This window comes from Sitophilus oryzae, unplaced genomic scaffold (genome assembly GCF_002938485.1).
Source record: "Sitophilus oryzae breed Bouriz unplaced genomic scaffold, Soryzae_2.0 scaffold_111_pilon_pilon, whole genome shotgun sequence".
Classification (NCBI taxonomy): domain Eukaryota; kingdom Metazoa; phylum Arthropoda; class Insecta; order Coleoptera; family Curculionidae; genus Sitophilus; species Sitophilus oryzae.
In genome coordinates, this window is record NW_022145749.1 from 8,510,011 (window position 1) to 8,525,772 (window position 15,762).

Genomic DNA, 15,762 nt, shown 5'->3' on the forward strand with positions numbered 1-15,762 from the left:
TCTTCAGCCAAACAGTGTCATTTTTAATACACAAACTCGAAAAAGGGCATCTAAATTTTTAAATTTATAAAGAATACTTGACACAGTTAAGCACAGTTACTATTTTCTTTTGTTCTATAAAAATATTTGATGATATAGTACCATACAGGTTAGACATGTAAAAATCAAAGCGTCAATCATCTCGATGTTCGCTACCTTATTTTTGACAAGGTGAATCAATTTAGGTGTCAGAAGACGCGTCTTTCTTTTAGACAGGTTCTTTTGTGGTTGAAGAAAAATTACCAATCTTTTACCTTAAGATATTTTTCGCCCTTCTTTTATATAAATGAAGATATTCCGGAAAACATCTTTTTAAAACTAATTCGACTCTCTAATAGATTTTGATAAATGGATTTAACAAATTAGGACACATGATTGTAATTATTTTCTCATGCGTCGGAGAATATAATTGGAATTTTGTTTATGCAGACCTAAACTTTGAACTAGGACGTATTTCATGAAAATATTGTACAGGATATTTTATAAAAGTATTAGTGGGTGTGGGTAGAGATTTAGAGGTTGTTTATAGTATTTAGAGGTTTTTTATGTAAAATATTATAGTTTTAGGTTTGTTCCTGATTACGTTCAAAGTGGTGTTAACGTCTCTTTTTAGCTGCTAGCGCTAATTTGGACGGGACCTACTTTGTTTATGCAGGATCCGAACCGCAGCCCTCGGCCATTGTCAATGGCCTAATGGCTTGACGAGTGTCTAATTCGATTCTTACTTACGAGATATCCGATTTTATCCGGCCTCGAACCGGTGCGGCGCCGGCATGGATGGCAAGTGTCGAAAACACCAAAGTTTCGCAGATGTTCGGGGTATTATACAGGGTGAGTCTTAAATAAGTGCATTAATTTTTAGGGGTAGTGTATTTCGACCCCAATAATACGATTATGAGGATTTTTTCGCGAAGAAAAATTTCGAAAGTTTGGATTTTTTTGAAAAATTTTTTGGAATTTTTTTTAGTTTTTAGTTAAAACACATAATTTCTTGATAATATAACATAGATAGTAGATTAAATTTACACGAAAGAAAACCCAGAAAAGGTCCAGTGGTTCTCAAAATTTAAGAATTCTTTTTTTTTTAAAGTAAAATAACTCGGTTATTTTAGATTTATTTCAAAAACGGTAAAGAGAAAATATGTTTCTTTAATCGATATCTACCAATCTTGAAAATATTTGAACTTACTTAAGACCTATCCTGTATATTACATATGGCTCTTAGAACTGAATTTTTGTCTTATATTTTACCGTTGAAGTGCCATTATGTAATTTACCCCGAATATCTGTAAAACCGATATAAATATATTTTAAAGCGGCCCTCACACGATCAGTAATATTGTCAATATTTTGTATTATTGACAATATTATTGAGTGTTTGAGCGTAGATATTGATGTACTTTCAATATATTGATGGATTTTCGGGTCCCTGAAAATACTCGTCAATATTAAAGGCGGAGCTAGTTTTATTGACAATATATTGATCGTTTGGTCGCATTGACAAGATTTGACTAGTTTATTGGTAACCATGACGGAAGACGGAACATCGCCGTCGTTGTTTTCACCAGTTTTAGATCGCAATCATCAGGCTCCTGTTTCTTAACGTACTCTAGAAGATTTAGTTGGCCAAACCTTTTTCTTTTTGATATCCATTTTTTGTCCAACGCCTTTTTATAATTTTTTTCCTCGATTTTTTCTCACTTACATATACCAAAATGATGGCAATACACGCTTTTTTTTATCTTTTATTTTTTGGTATAGGGTATAATTCACACTTAATATCTGCACAAAACTTGATATTGATATATGTATTGACCGTGTCAGGCCACCTTTCAAATATTGATAAAATATTGACAATGAAAAATATTGACAATATTATTGATCGTGTGAGGGCCGCTTAAAAGTAAACACACTTTTTAAAAACTACTGAATTTTACATAATATTTAGTATTATGATTCGCATTGCGTATTATTACATAATGTGAATCCTAATACTAAATATTATGTAAAATTCGCAACCGTTAAATATTAAACTATTATTGAAAATAGTTTATTTCATTACTTAATAACTAAATACAATATTAAGGGAGCCCAAGATGCTAAATGGGAATTTATTTAAGCATCGTGGGGCCCTATTGTATTGCGAAAATGATTAGATGCTAAAAAGTAAAGAGCACGTACAGGTTTTCAAAATTGTAAAATATGTCACAAAGAATTACTTGGCCTTTCAGATATTAATAGTGTATGCTCCCCACATATTTTTGATAACGGAGGTATATTAAACTGCCTGTTTGCATGGTAGCTGTGGCTATACAAAGGGGTAGAAAGTGAGAAAAGAATAGAAATTGCAAATTGTGTTATTCTCGTGATTCTTAAATGATTTCCTTCAAAATAAAAAAAAATACCCACGCCTGAGAATGCACGACTTTGTGTTAAATAGTCAAAGCACACTTTTCTGCATGTAATTAACTCATCCTGGTTTAATCTGACGCGCTTTGGTTTTTATAATTTTTATAATATGATCAATTTTTTTTCATAATCTCATTGGCTGCCCTACACGCACGACCCTGTATAAATGGTTCTTGTATGGTGGGGATACCTAAAAGGGTACAAAATTCTCCTCTTGTGTTATTTTGTCGCGCTTGAGTATTTTTTTTATTCCAAAATCCCCGCTTGGGCTCCCCAAGTAAACTAAAACAAATACCCCTACTCAGTATTGCCAGAAATGAAGTATTTCTTTCAAAATGAAGGATTTTACAGCCAAATATCGTCGATTGAAAGGTTGAAGAATTTTTATCCTAAAAGAAGAGAATATGAAGGTTTCTGGAAGTTTTGCACAATAAAAATAGTTAAAATATGTACTAAGAGTGTTTATTGTTTTCTCTACATATATTTTTTCACTTTAACAGTGTTTAATTAAGGATGCCTAAGTTTAAAGCAAATAAATAAAAAATTACCAGAAATAAGTTTTTAAAAGTTTTCTCCTAATTATAAAATAGGTAAAATACGCTAAATTTGATGATTTTTCACAAGATCTAGAAATTTTTGTGAAGTTGAAAAAAATTAAGGTTTTTTAAGGCTCCGTCGAAGAAATTCCCTCGAAAATTGCTGGCAACGCTGCCCATTCTATAAGTTTAACCTCTCACACGTTCCATCACTCGTAAATTTCCAACTACACTTGAAGACAAACGACCAACAACTGTGACACAATTGAAGGATACCTGCGGATTTATAAATGAAACTTGTTCAAACTTGACAACTGAAAGTTCGCGCGAGCACGTTCCGCAATTTAGTTGAGTGTGGACGTGCTAAATGTAAATATAAAGTGTTCGATCAAACTGTAGTATATTTGTTTTCGAGCTCTGACAATAAGACAAATGATTACTGTTATAACATTGAATAGAAAATTTATAGTAAACTAAAATGAATGTCCTTAAGAAATATTGGAACATTAAGAAGTTAAAATTAATTCTTAATTAAATAAAAAAAGTTTTATTTTCTTAAAAAAGTTTTATTTTCTTAGAGATATTTTAAAAACTTCTGAAGTGAAGCTTCTTTACACTCGCTGAGAGTAAAAATTCAAGGTCGTGACACACCGGCGACACGACAGGCGAGAGGAAAAGTGGGAAGAACAGCCTACGGCTTAGAAAAAATTGTCCGATTAAAATGAAATTTGGTATGTCGATAGATTGGACCAAGGCCAATTTGACCGTGTACTATACGTGTTACTCTGGCAGTTGGTTTTGACGTAAGAAACGTCAAAAGTTCATATCGTCCGATCGCGACCAAATTTGGTGAGCAGGCTATGTCAGAGACGGTGCACACGGTCCCACCCTGCAAAGTTGGATACGACGTTTCGTTTACATCTTCATCAGGGTGGGACAAAGGAATTGATATTGAAGAAAAATGTGGGTCGATTTCGGCATAATTGGGGATGGGCTACAGGATGACGCTCTCGGCGCGACGTTTAGAACTTATGCCTCTAAATGGACGAAATCATCAGGATTTTTCTTAATAGGGGTCGATTGGAACCAAACTCGGCACGTGGATAGATGTACCCGAATGGAGTTCTCAGACGGACAGACCGTCATTTTAATACAAATTTTGTGACAGTGAATGCTACACAAGTTACACGTTTAAAAATATGTCATTCAAATCCTTCAATTTCATATCTGTTAGTAAGAAGTCTTTTGACTACAAATGTTATTTTATTTTTTTGGGCTTTTTGTAATATATTTACCAGGTATATGGTAGACTGGTACGGTTGAAACAAAACATATCTCGTGAACGGTTACCCGGACGTTGAAGGGTTCAAGGAGAAAGTGAAGGGGATGACAGGTTCAAACCCGAATTTGTGTTTGAATCCGCTCATTGCATGCTGTTTTTGTATATCTACAGGTTGTTAATTTGTTTATTACTCGCGGCAAGAGCTTTATGGTTGAAATATGGCAACCTCGGCCCGCTCATCAAGAGACTACGCAACGGGACGAGTCGGCAGCTTAGCTTAGGCAGCGTTGCCATTCTGTTCCCCAATAAGTAACCGTCCAGTTAACAATCTGTATAAGGGGTCATGTTGTAATTTTGATGCCTAAAAGTAACTATTTTTCTTTTCAGATTTATGGTATTGTCATGTGATCTATGTAAGTGACAATATTGATCGTGTATTTGTCAGTTAAGTGAAGATTGAAGAATACAAAATTAAGGTTAGTTTTAATGTGTTATTATGTATGACCTGTGTATTAAATGTGTTATATATATATATATATATATATATATATATATATATATATATATATATATATATATATATATATATATATATATATATATAATATATAAATTGTTTTACCAAAGGTGGGTTTGAGGACTGTTGAAACAATTTTTGTTGGTACTGTTCGGACCAGTAAATAGTAGTAGATGATTTATGTTTGACTGTTGAGATATTTCCTTTTATTTTATTTTAAAATTATTTTTATGTAACAGCTTTATTTTGGGCTTTGTCCTAGCAGCTTTGTTTATTTTAAAAGAACAGCTTTTTTTATTTAAAATATATTTTGTATGGTTTTTGCTTGTCCAAATTTTATTAGAATTATCTTTATGGATATATAAAATATATATATGTATATGATAAAAAGAAACATATTTTCTCTTTACCGTTTTTCAAATAAGTCCAAAATAACGGAGTTATTTTACTTTGAAAATTTCAAAAAAAAAATATTTTTTGCATAAATTTTAAGAACCGCTGGATCTTTTCTAGGTTTTCTTTCTTGTAAATTTAATCTACTACATATGTTGCCATATTATCAAGAAAATATATTTTTTTAACTAAAAACTAAAAAACTTCAAAAAAAAATTAAAAATTCCTAAGTTTTTTTCGCGAAAAACTCTCGTCATCGTGTTTCTGGGGTCAAAATATACTACCCCTAAAAATATTTAGACTTATTTAAGACTCACCCTGTATAATACAGGGAGCTACAAATTCGAGGTACGAGCATTGGTATTTCGGTAACCGTAATAGATACGAACATGGTTAAATTGGGGCAAAGTTGCCGTTATTGGGATGTTCACCAAGATGCCATCAAAAAAGTTATAAAAATTTCAAGGATTGCTGAATTTTTTGGAAAAAACTGATTTTTTTGAAAATCAATTTTATTTTTTCCTGTCGTTACTTTTTAGAAAATCAAAAAACTAATTACACATGCTCATAGCCACTTTATTAGGGCTATCTGATAGTATTTTTAGATTTTCAAATTAGCTGATAATTTGTGAGATACAAAGGCCAACTTAATTTTTTTAAATACGGACCTACCTTTTTAATTCCAGATTTTGAAAGAACTCGGTCACCTGAATACAATGATATGCCACACTTTATACTCTTTTTGTTTTGGGTACCTTAACAGCAACAAAACTATTTAATTATTATTTAAAATAATTTCAAGTCCGACTCTGGTTTCTTAAATTAAAAGAGGTTTTAATCTGATTATATTCATGGCAGCAATATTGATCTGCGCTAATTGACATTGAATAAGGAAAATCGAACCAATTGGAAGATTGAAATAAATAATAATATCGAGTATGAAATCTCAATGTGCGATCTAATAATATGCATAATATTAATCGTAGTTTATCGTAGTTATTATAAATAAATCAACTTCTACAAACTAGTTTCTAATGAATAATTGAAAATTTATTTTTCAATTTTATTTATAGCTCTTTGAACTTTCTTCTTATACTTCCGAATACATTTTGTACTCTTTATTGTAAATGCTGAGATAAATTGATTTCACTTTTACAAATGACATCAAACAATGTAGCCCTTTGGCGATAGGTCCAGGAACCTCGCTGGACATTATACTGCTCTACCATTTCCAATCAATCTTCAGGGAAAATTATTTGATTGTTGATATTATATTATATTTATATTATTTTATTGCATTTGACTTTTCGTATTTAATGTTTTCCCCACGTCATTGTTAAGTTTGAAAGCTTATCAATATTGTAACGATGAATAGATTAAATATTTAAAAAAAAACAGAGCTGGACTTGAAATTAGTTTAAATAAATGGTGCTGAAATGTCAAAACAATAAAAAAATATTAAGAGTGGCATATCATTGTACTCATGACACCGAGTTCTTTCAAAATCTGAAATAAAAAATGCAGGTCCGTATTTAAAAAAATTAAATTCGCCTTTGTATCTCAAAAATTATTAGCTAATTTGAAAATCCAAAAATACTATCAGATAGCTCTAATAAAATGGCTAAGAGAATGTGCATTTAGTTTTTTGATTTTCTAAAAAGAAACGACAGGAAAAAATAAAATTGATTTTCAGAAAAATCAGTTTTTTCCAAAAAACTCAGCAATCCTTGACATTTTTAAAACTTTTTTGATCATCTTAGTGAACATCCCAAAGCGCAACTCTGTCCCAAATTAACCATGTTCGTATCTATTACGGTTACCGAGATACCAATGCTCGTACCTCGAATTTGTAGCACCCTGTATATACATAATTATTATTCTTAAAGTTAGAAATAACGTTGAATAAAATATGTTTATGTAATACTATATTTTGTATTGCCTGCATGCGTTTCAAATGTTCAATTCACCCTAATCGCTGTTTCAACCGCCCTTGTTGTTTTTTTAAATGTTGTACACTTTTCAAATTAGCAACCCGGGAACTAAAATGGCATAGTTCTACCGAAGATAGAAAGACGATCTTGAATTTAACATATTATCATCATCATAGCTTGATTAATATATAACAATTATTCTACGAACAATAAAAGCCAAATTGTACCAACCGTACTCTGTCCACCCTAAATTAAAATTCTCTAAAAAATATATGAATGCTAAAAAATGTACAAAGTATTAGAAAAAACGTTTAAGAATTGTATTTAATATAGAAATAACCCCCGTTGTTAATATAACTTACAATTCTCACTTTGCATATGTTTGGAAAACAAAGCGTTAAAAATATGTTAATTTTGTCAATTGTATTTTGACTCTATCCAGAAACAGAATTAAATTAGCCAAAAATGAAAACAAAGAAAACCTTTCTAAAATTTTAATTCTGCATTGCGGTCATTAGTTCTATTAGTGTTTTCTGTTTAGTGAAATTTCCTTGGCGGTCTCCGTTTTATATTAAATTAATTAAAACTGTAGGAAATAGCAAATTGCATTTTGCGCTGCAATTCCGAAAGAGTACTCCTAGTATGCCATCGGAATACTTTGTTGATTTTCTTATTACGGTAATGAAATTTAGATTGTTTTGAATAGTTTTACTGCTCTATTACAAGAAAAATTTGAAGCGGTATTGATAAAAGTAAAGTTTTGTTTAACCAGCTTTTTAAAAGTAAATAATTTCTATGCCTTTTTGCGGCTGGTTCATTTCTTGAAAAGAATTCTGCTTTTTTGCCACTAGCAGGAAATCTAAAAAATAAAACGATATATTTTTTTTAAATCACTGCGCTGATCTAGCAGAGCCCAATTTATCAGTGTTATTTTACTAGTAATATAAATTTGCCTAATCGACAAAAATGCTTAACGTTTTAGGAGGAGGCACATCTCCTCACGTCGTCAGAAGCAAAAAAAAACAAAAAGAACAAACCAAAAACTATTTAAAATACTTAAACTACTGTTTCAAGAACACTTGAAACAGTAGAACACTAGCTTTTTTAGCAGATACGTCAATTATGTCATGTTTATAAATGTTATGTTAATTAAAATTAAAGAAGCGGTAGTTATACATTACTAACATCTACAGATGCCTGGGTAATACATTTATTTACATATTTAGATTGGATTAAAACAGCCTCTCTTATTTTTCTTTTAAGAGTACATTTCGCTAGTCCGAAAAAGTAGCAAAATAAGCGTTCGGCATTTAACGTTTTATGTAAAACTGACTAGGTATTTTACACAAATGAAGAAAGAAATTAAAGATAAAGGTTTATAATATATCCGTATTTCCAAAAAAACTCCTTTATGGGTATTTCGCCACTGCACTGAAAGAAAATCTACAAAATAAAATAGAACGTTATTTTTTGTAAACACTTCTGCGTTCAACCTAAATGGACGCTGCTTGTCAGAAGTTATGTTTACAGTAATACAAATTTGCCTAACAAAGAAAAAATGCTTAACGTTTCGGAATGTTATCTCTTTCCTTCGTCGGAAGCAAAAAAATACAAAGAATAAAGAAAAAACTATTTAAAATATTTAAATTCAACTATTCGAGAACACTTTACTTTTTTTAAAACGGATACGTCTACAAGAAACCGTTGACGTTCTGTTAAAATGACATTATATCAAGTTAAACTTCAAAATTAACAATTACTACCTGATAACAATTATTTAATAAGGTAAAACCAAAAAGCCCATAACTTTCTGTATGATTATTTTTAAATTTTACGTATGTTATGTTTATTTATGTTATGTTCTTTAAAATCAAAAAAGCGATTACCATACATTACTAACATCTACAGATACATGAGCAATACATTTATTTTTATTAGATTGAATTTAAAAAACCTCTTTTATTTTTCTTTTAAACGCTATCGCTTCTTTCATTATAATTTTGGCGTTATTAAATTTATTCTGTGCCCTGTGTCCCATGAATGCTGACAAATCTTAGATTTATGAAAATCTCCCTTTCTTAAATAATCTTTATGTTCTTTAATTCGAACATTTAAGGGTCTAGATGTTTCACCAATGTAAAATTTATCGCATTCACAGGGTATTTGGTATATTACATTTTTTGTTTGTTGTTCTGTATTGCATACTGGTTTAATATGTGATATAATGGATCTAAGTGTATTTTGTGTTTTGAAAGATGTTCGTATGTTATATTTTTTCCTATCCTTCTTATTTTTTCCGAAACTTTTGTGTATTGTTATCATTGTGTTGTGATAACTATGATTTGGTGTTTTTATTTTGTTTAATGTTTTGTCAATAAAATATGGTGGATAGTCGTTTTTTATTAATGTATTTTTTATGTGGTTTAGATCTCTGTTTAGTGAAATGTCGTCTGTACATATTATTTTTGCCCTATCCTATAAACTTTTTATAACACCTTTTCTACACTTATACTGTGATTAGATGTGAAATTTAAGTATTTGTGTTTGTGGGGTTTCTGTAAACATCTAAAATTAGTTTATTTTGAAACGTTCGCGAGAATTTATATAATCCAAAAAAATTTCTATTTTAGAAACGTTATGTTGCCATATTGCAAAAATGTCATCAACATAGCGCAGCCATATTACAGGCTTTTTTGAAAAATTATTTATCGTATTATTTTCAAAATCTTCCATAAAAATATTACTTAACAAAGGAGAGAGAGGTGATTCCATTGCCATACCGAAATCTCGTTGAAAAAATTCATTATTTAATTGGAAATAAGTAGTTTTAACACAAAGTGTCAACAATTCCAAAATACTATCTATGTTTAATTTTGTTCTATCTGTTAAATGTGTATCTTGTTCTAATCTATCCCTAACTATTTTAACTGATTTATCTACCGGCACATTAGTGAAAAGACTAACAACGTCAAAACTAAAATAAAAGAGGCTTTTTTAATTCAATCTAATAAAAATAAATGTGTTGCTCATGCATCTGTAGATGTTAGTAATATATGGCAATCGCTTCTTTGATTTTAAAGGACATAACATAAATAAACATAACACAGGTAAAATTTAAAAATAATCATACAGAAAGTTTGGGGCTTTTTTGTTTTACCTTATTAAATAATTGTTATCAGGTAGTAATTGTTAATTTTGAAGTTTAACTTGGATATAATGTGATTTTAACAGAACGTCAACGGTTTCTTGTAGACGTATCAGTTTTAAAAAAGTAAAGTGTTCTGGAATAGTTGAATTTAAATACTTTAAATACTTTTTTTTCCTTATTCTTTGTATTTTTTTGCTTCCGACGACGGAAAGAGATAACTTTCCGAAACGTTAAGCATTTTTTTCTTTGTTAGGCAAATTTGTATTACTGTAAACATAACTTCTGATAAGCAGCGTCCGTTTAGGTTTAACGCCAGAAGTGTTTACAAAAAATAACTATTTTATTTTGTAGATTTTCTTGCAGTGCAGTGGCGAAATACCCATAAAGGATTTTTTTGGTGAGATGAATCCGCCGAATAGGTATAGACATTTTTTATATCCGTATTGTAGCACATTTTAGACAACTTCTGTATTTTTAAGATTTTGATGGTCAATCATCAACAACATATTCGTTATGTTTGGACTAAATTTTCTCGAAAATAAAGACATAATTTAAAATTCCGTTCCAATACGGAAATAAATTGAAGTTTTGTAATTACAGTGGTATATAATTTATATGGTTTTGTTTTGGAAGGGAATGAGACACATGCAGTTTGTTTTAATCGTATAATATCCTAAAACGTCTCTGTTGTTTCGGAGTCGTGGCACTTCCCTCTCCAAGAACGACAGAAAACCAAGCGAGAATATTCGTCTCTAAAATCTCCGGGGATGTCTTCCAGTCAGGACCACTTACACGCGATGTCCACAGAGAATACACACACGCGTACATCCAGCTTGCTTTTGTAAGGGAAGTGTCAGTGTAGGTTATCCAAAAGTAAAAAAGAAATATTGCAAATGTTCGCTCTGAAGCTATTTAATGTAATTACCGTACTATAAGACATGCCAAAAAGATAAACGTAAAAACATTTTCTTAATAACTTAGTTTCTTTCTCCTTCATAGTGTCCGTAGGGTTTAAATGTTTGTCATTATTCTCTTTGATATTTCTGTGTGAACTGAATAATTTGACATGCTTTTTTACAAATTAAAAAAATGTTATAAAAAAGTTTACATTTTATCACACACTAAACCAATGAATACAGAACAACAAATAAAAAATGTAATATACAAAATACCATGTGAATGCGATAAATTTTACATTGGTGAAACATCTAAACCCTTAAATGTTCGAATTAAAGAACATAAAGAGTATTTAAGAAAGGGATATTTTCACAAATCTAGCTAAAATTATAATGAAAGAAGTGATAGCCTCTAAAAGAAGAATAAAAGAGGCTCTTTAATACAATCTAATAAAAATAAATGTATTGCTCATGCATCGGTAGATGTCAATAATGTATGGCAATCGCTTCTTTGATTTTATAATAATAATATACGTAAAAATTAAAACTAATCGTACAGAAAGTTTGAGGCTTTTTGGTTTTACCTTATTAAGTAATTGTTATCAGGTAATAATTGTTAATTCTGAAGTTTAACTTGATATAATGTCATTTTAACAGAACGCCAACAGTTTTTGTAGACGTATCTGTTTTAAAAAAATTAAAGTGTTCTCGAATAGTTGAATTTTAAATATTTTAAATGGTTTTTTTTTATTCTTTGTATTTTTGTTTGCTTCCGACGACGGAAAGAGATAAACTTTCCGAAACGTTAAGCATTTTTTGTTCGTTAGGCAAATTTGTTTATCTGTAAACTTAACCTGCTGACAAGTAGTTTCCGCTAGATTAACGCCAGCTGTGTTTACAAAAAATAACTATTTTATTTTGTAGATTTTGCAGTGGCGAAATACCTATACACGATTTTTTTGGAGAAAATTTACATAGTCTTTACGGAAATTTTTACATATACTCGAATTTAAAAAATGAGTAAATAAAAATTGTGTATGCACTATGTATGCATATTTGAAGTAATTTTTTTTTATTGTGATATATCTACTTGTCATGTGGTGTGAGTGGTTTCCTTGTGCAATTATTTGTCACTCGTTGCGGAGCATAAGATAATATCCTTGCCGCAAGTACGCAAATATTGGTGTACTTGCCAAGTACACGATTCGTCAGAGTCCGCATTAAAACTATTTGTGAGTCTTAATGTTATAATGAGAAAACGTCAGTAATCGCGAGAATTTATAAACTTAACACATAACACGCTATAACTCAAGAACTACTTTAGATATTTTTTTTGTTTTGAAGCTCGGACAAGATGTTTAAATAAAAAAAATCGGTAGGCTTGTTTTTTTCCATTCAAAAATTTTAAAAACCCATCCCTTTACTTTTAGTGCATTGCAATTTTCAGAAATCGTGTAACTTTTTTTTATTTATAAAGATTTTCACATACTGTCTGTGAAGAAAATATAGCAGAAATATTAAGAAAGTTTTTGAAAAAAAACTACAAAAAAATATTTCTAATGGATTTTGAGATATCGATTTTTGAATTCAGAGTTCTAATAGCGCGACCAGTGTCGAACACCAACTTAATTCCATTTATTTTTACCAAAAATGCAAGTATTTCTAACTTGCACCTAAAAATTTAAATCTATAAGGAAAATTACAACGACTCGTTAATAAATAAACAAATAAAGTATCACGAGACATAATTAAATCGTAAAGCTGAATGCATGATGTACACTCTTCCGTAGAATTTTAAGTACTGACTGGGTTTTTATATCTCTTATCTATGGATTGGGTCGACCGGTCGACCGCGACGAATCTGCTATATCCCCTATCACGTCCCTTAACAATATGCACAGTTTCTCGATTTATTTGATACGTTTAGTAACGTTTTTACTGTTCTCTCTTTATTCAGTACATTATAAACGCATTGTACTCTTTTTACATACAGAAATCTCGACCCAAAACTAACCGTTGCCAGTTCTTAGTAAGGTCGCGGTGATTAACTTCCTCCCTCCCATACAATCTAAAATCTACAATTGTTGTAAATTAGTATTTTTGCTGTAATGTAGGTTATAAAAATCTAATACCAAATAAATGTACCAACAAAGAAATAAGTTATGTTCAAATAATTCTTTTTTTTATCAAATCTTCGATTCCATTCTTTGTTTGACATTAACACGCAACTCAATATTTTAAAAAGTCGTTAAATGCACCACCCTAAGTTATTTTTCTTGTTCGCCTGGGTATATCGGGACGTCCCTACCGTTTAACATCTTTTTTCAGACAGCCACTCGTAATCTTTTAGCTTCGCTAGTTGATTTACTGCAACTTTTTCGCTTTCTGTTCGGGGGGAAAGCTTGGTTCCGAACGGAAGAAATTGTCACTTTTTTAGGGTCGACTCCTGCTCGTTAAAAGACCAAAAAAGCTGTAATTGGATGGATTTGTAATGGGCTCTCTCGTAATAATACGAGGGTTTCATTTTTTATCGCGTTGAATTGGATTATATTCTGCTTAATGGGATAATAAAATATGAAAATTGGATGTTCAAATTGTTGTATTTACTCGTTCATCTGACAAACGTTGTTATAAAAATTAAAACACGCTTTATTTTATCACTGACTTTTTAATTGCTACTGCAGTGTCGTAATCTATGTTATATTTTACAAGAATGCAACGTAGATCCCATCAAAAACATAAAATGTAAAACATAAAGTCTTATTACGCAGTTCTCCACTACAAAATGTTATGAGATCTCATATAAAACTACGGCAGTTATGTTGTGCTATGGAAACGCCTATTTAACAACATTTTTTTCTGATCATTTTTTATTACGTAAAAATTATTATAAAAAATTATTATTATGAAATTATTTCTTTTAATTATTATGGAGGAAGCGATACTCTCTAAACGAAAAATGAAAGAGGTTTTTTTAATACTAATCTAAAAACTAATATAATGTTGCGAGCCGGTGTGGACTCGACCTAACCTCACAATATGGCCCGCCCTCGGATGACCTTAACATCGCATAGACACCGCAATGATTCATTCGTTCGAGAAGAATCGAGACCCACTAGAATGGACTCGTACATACGAGAACATTCGAAAACCTTCTCTATGCGCCTAACGATCTTTGGACTATTCTAGATTTCTTTTACCTGTCGGTATAAAAGCCGGCGGCAGTGGCCTAGAGAGGGCAGTTATAAATATACAGTTGACGCGCTAAAATTCAAAATAAATTCTTAGTTATAAATCGTTTGTAAATAGTTCTATAAGTCTTTTATCGTTATTATTTTTGTTAATTAGTGTTAAATAAATAGTGTTTAAATAAATTGTGACTTTCTATCCACACGGAACCGACGAAAAACGTAACAATAATTAAATGTATGGCTCAGGCATTTATCGAGGTTATTAATGTATGGCTGTCGCCAGGGGCGGATACAGGAATTTATTTTAGGGGGGCCCAAATAAAAAGTGATAAAGAATATGCTTTTTAGAGTGTCATTTTTAACCCTAGATCATATATACTTACGTGGATAAGCAAATCACTATGTAAACTGTCGCAAACATATCAACGACTTCTATTTATCTTCTTTTTTTGTAGCACGCGCGGTGCTTCTATCTATCCTTGTCGAGGACCTATCGCCCGCGCGCCAAATTTGAACATTAATTTTAAAAATTTAATTTATAAATGCTTATATTTGAACAATAAATTGAATGTTTACTGTCACAAAAATTAAATTATATAAAAAATATATTTAGCCACTCCGAACGAGCCAGTACGTATAAATAAAAGAACAACCGAATACTTTACTTGCCTATGAAAAGATAATTCGGGGACCCTTATATTAGAACTTTCACATACTAAACACTTTCTAGTCATTTTTACGAGTATTTAGAAAGTCCAACGAACAAAAATAGAAATATAATTGCACAAACTTAACATTAGTTAATCTCACTGAACACACTTGCATCCCTGGCTATATAAAAGCGGTCGATATAAGAGTAGTTAATACAATTTTTAAATTAAAAAAGGCAAAAAACAAGCGTCTTTACACAATGGAAATAAGATTATGACATATGATTATGTCAATATGATGACAATGAAAAATTGGTTTCCATAACAATGTATAATTTGTACTTTCTAAACCGTATAAAATTGTGATTATTTTGGAAATACGTGCAACTTTTAATGCACATGCGCAAAGTAAGGTCCTCGAGAAAAACAAACCATAAGTGCAATAAAGAAGGTTTGGAAATGGCATGCCGTGATGTTAGAAACATATTTTTTAATGCTAAACTTATGGCGTTGATTTATCCATAAGTATATATGATCTAGGTTTTTAACCCAAAATCCTAATATTTAATCCAATTTTTAGATCTAAGGGGAGGGGGCCTTTATATTACCCCTATTATTTTATTATTATTTTTTTTATTACCCCTCTGTATCCGCCACTGGCTATCGATTCTTTGATTTTAATGAACATAACACAAATAAACATTACATACGTAAAAATTTTTAGGCTTTTTGGTTTTACCTCATTGAGTAATTGTTATCAGGTAGTAATT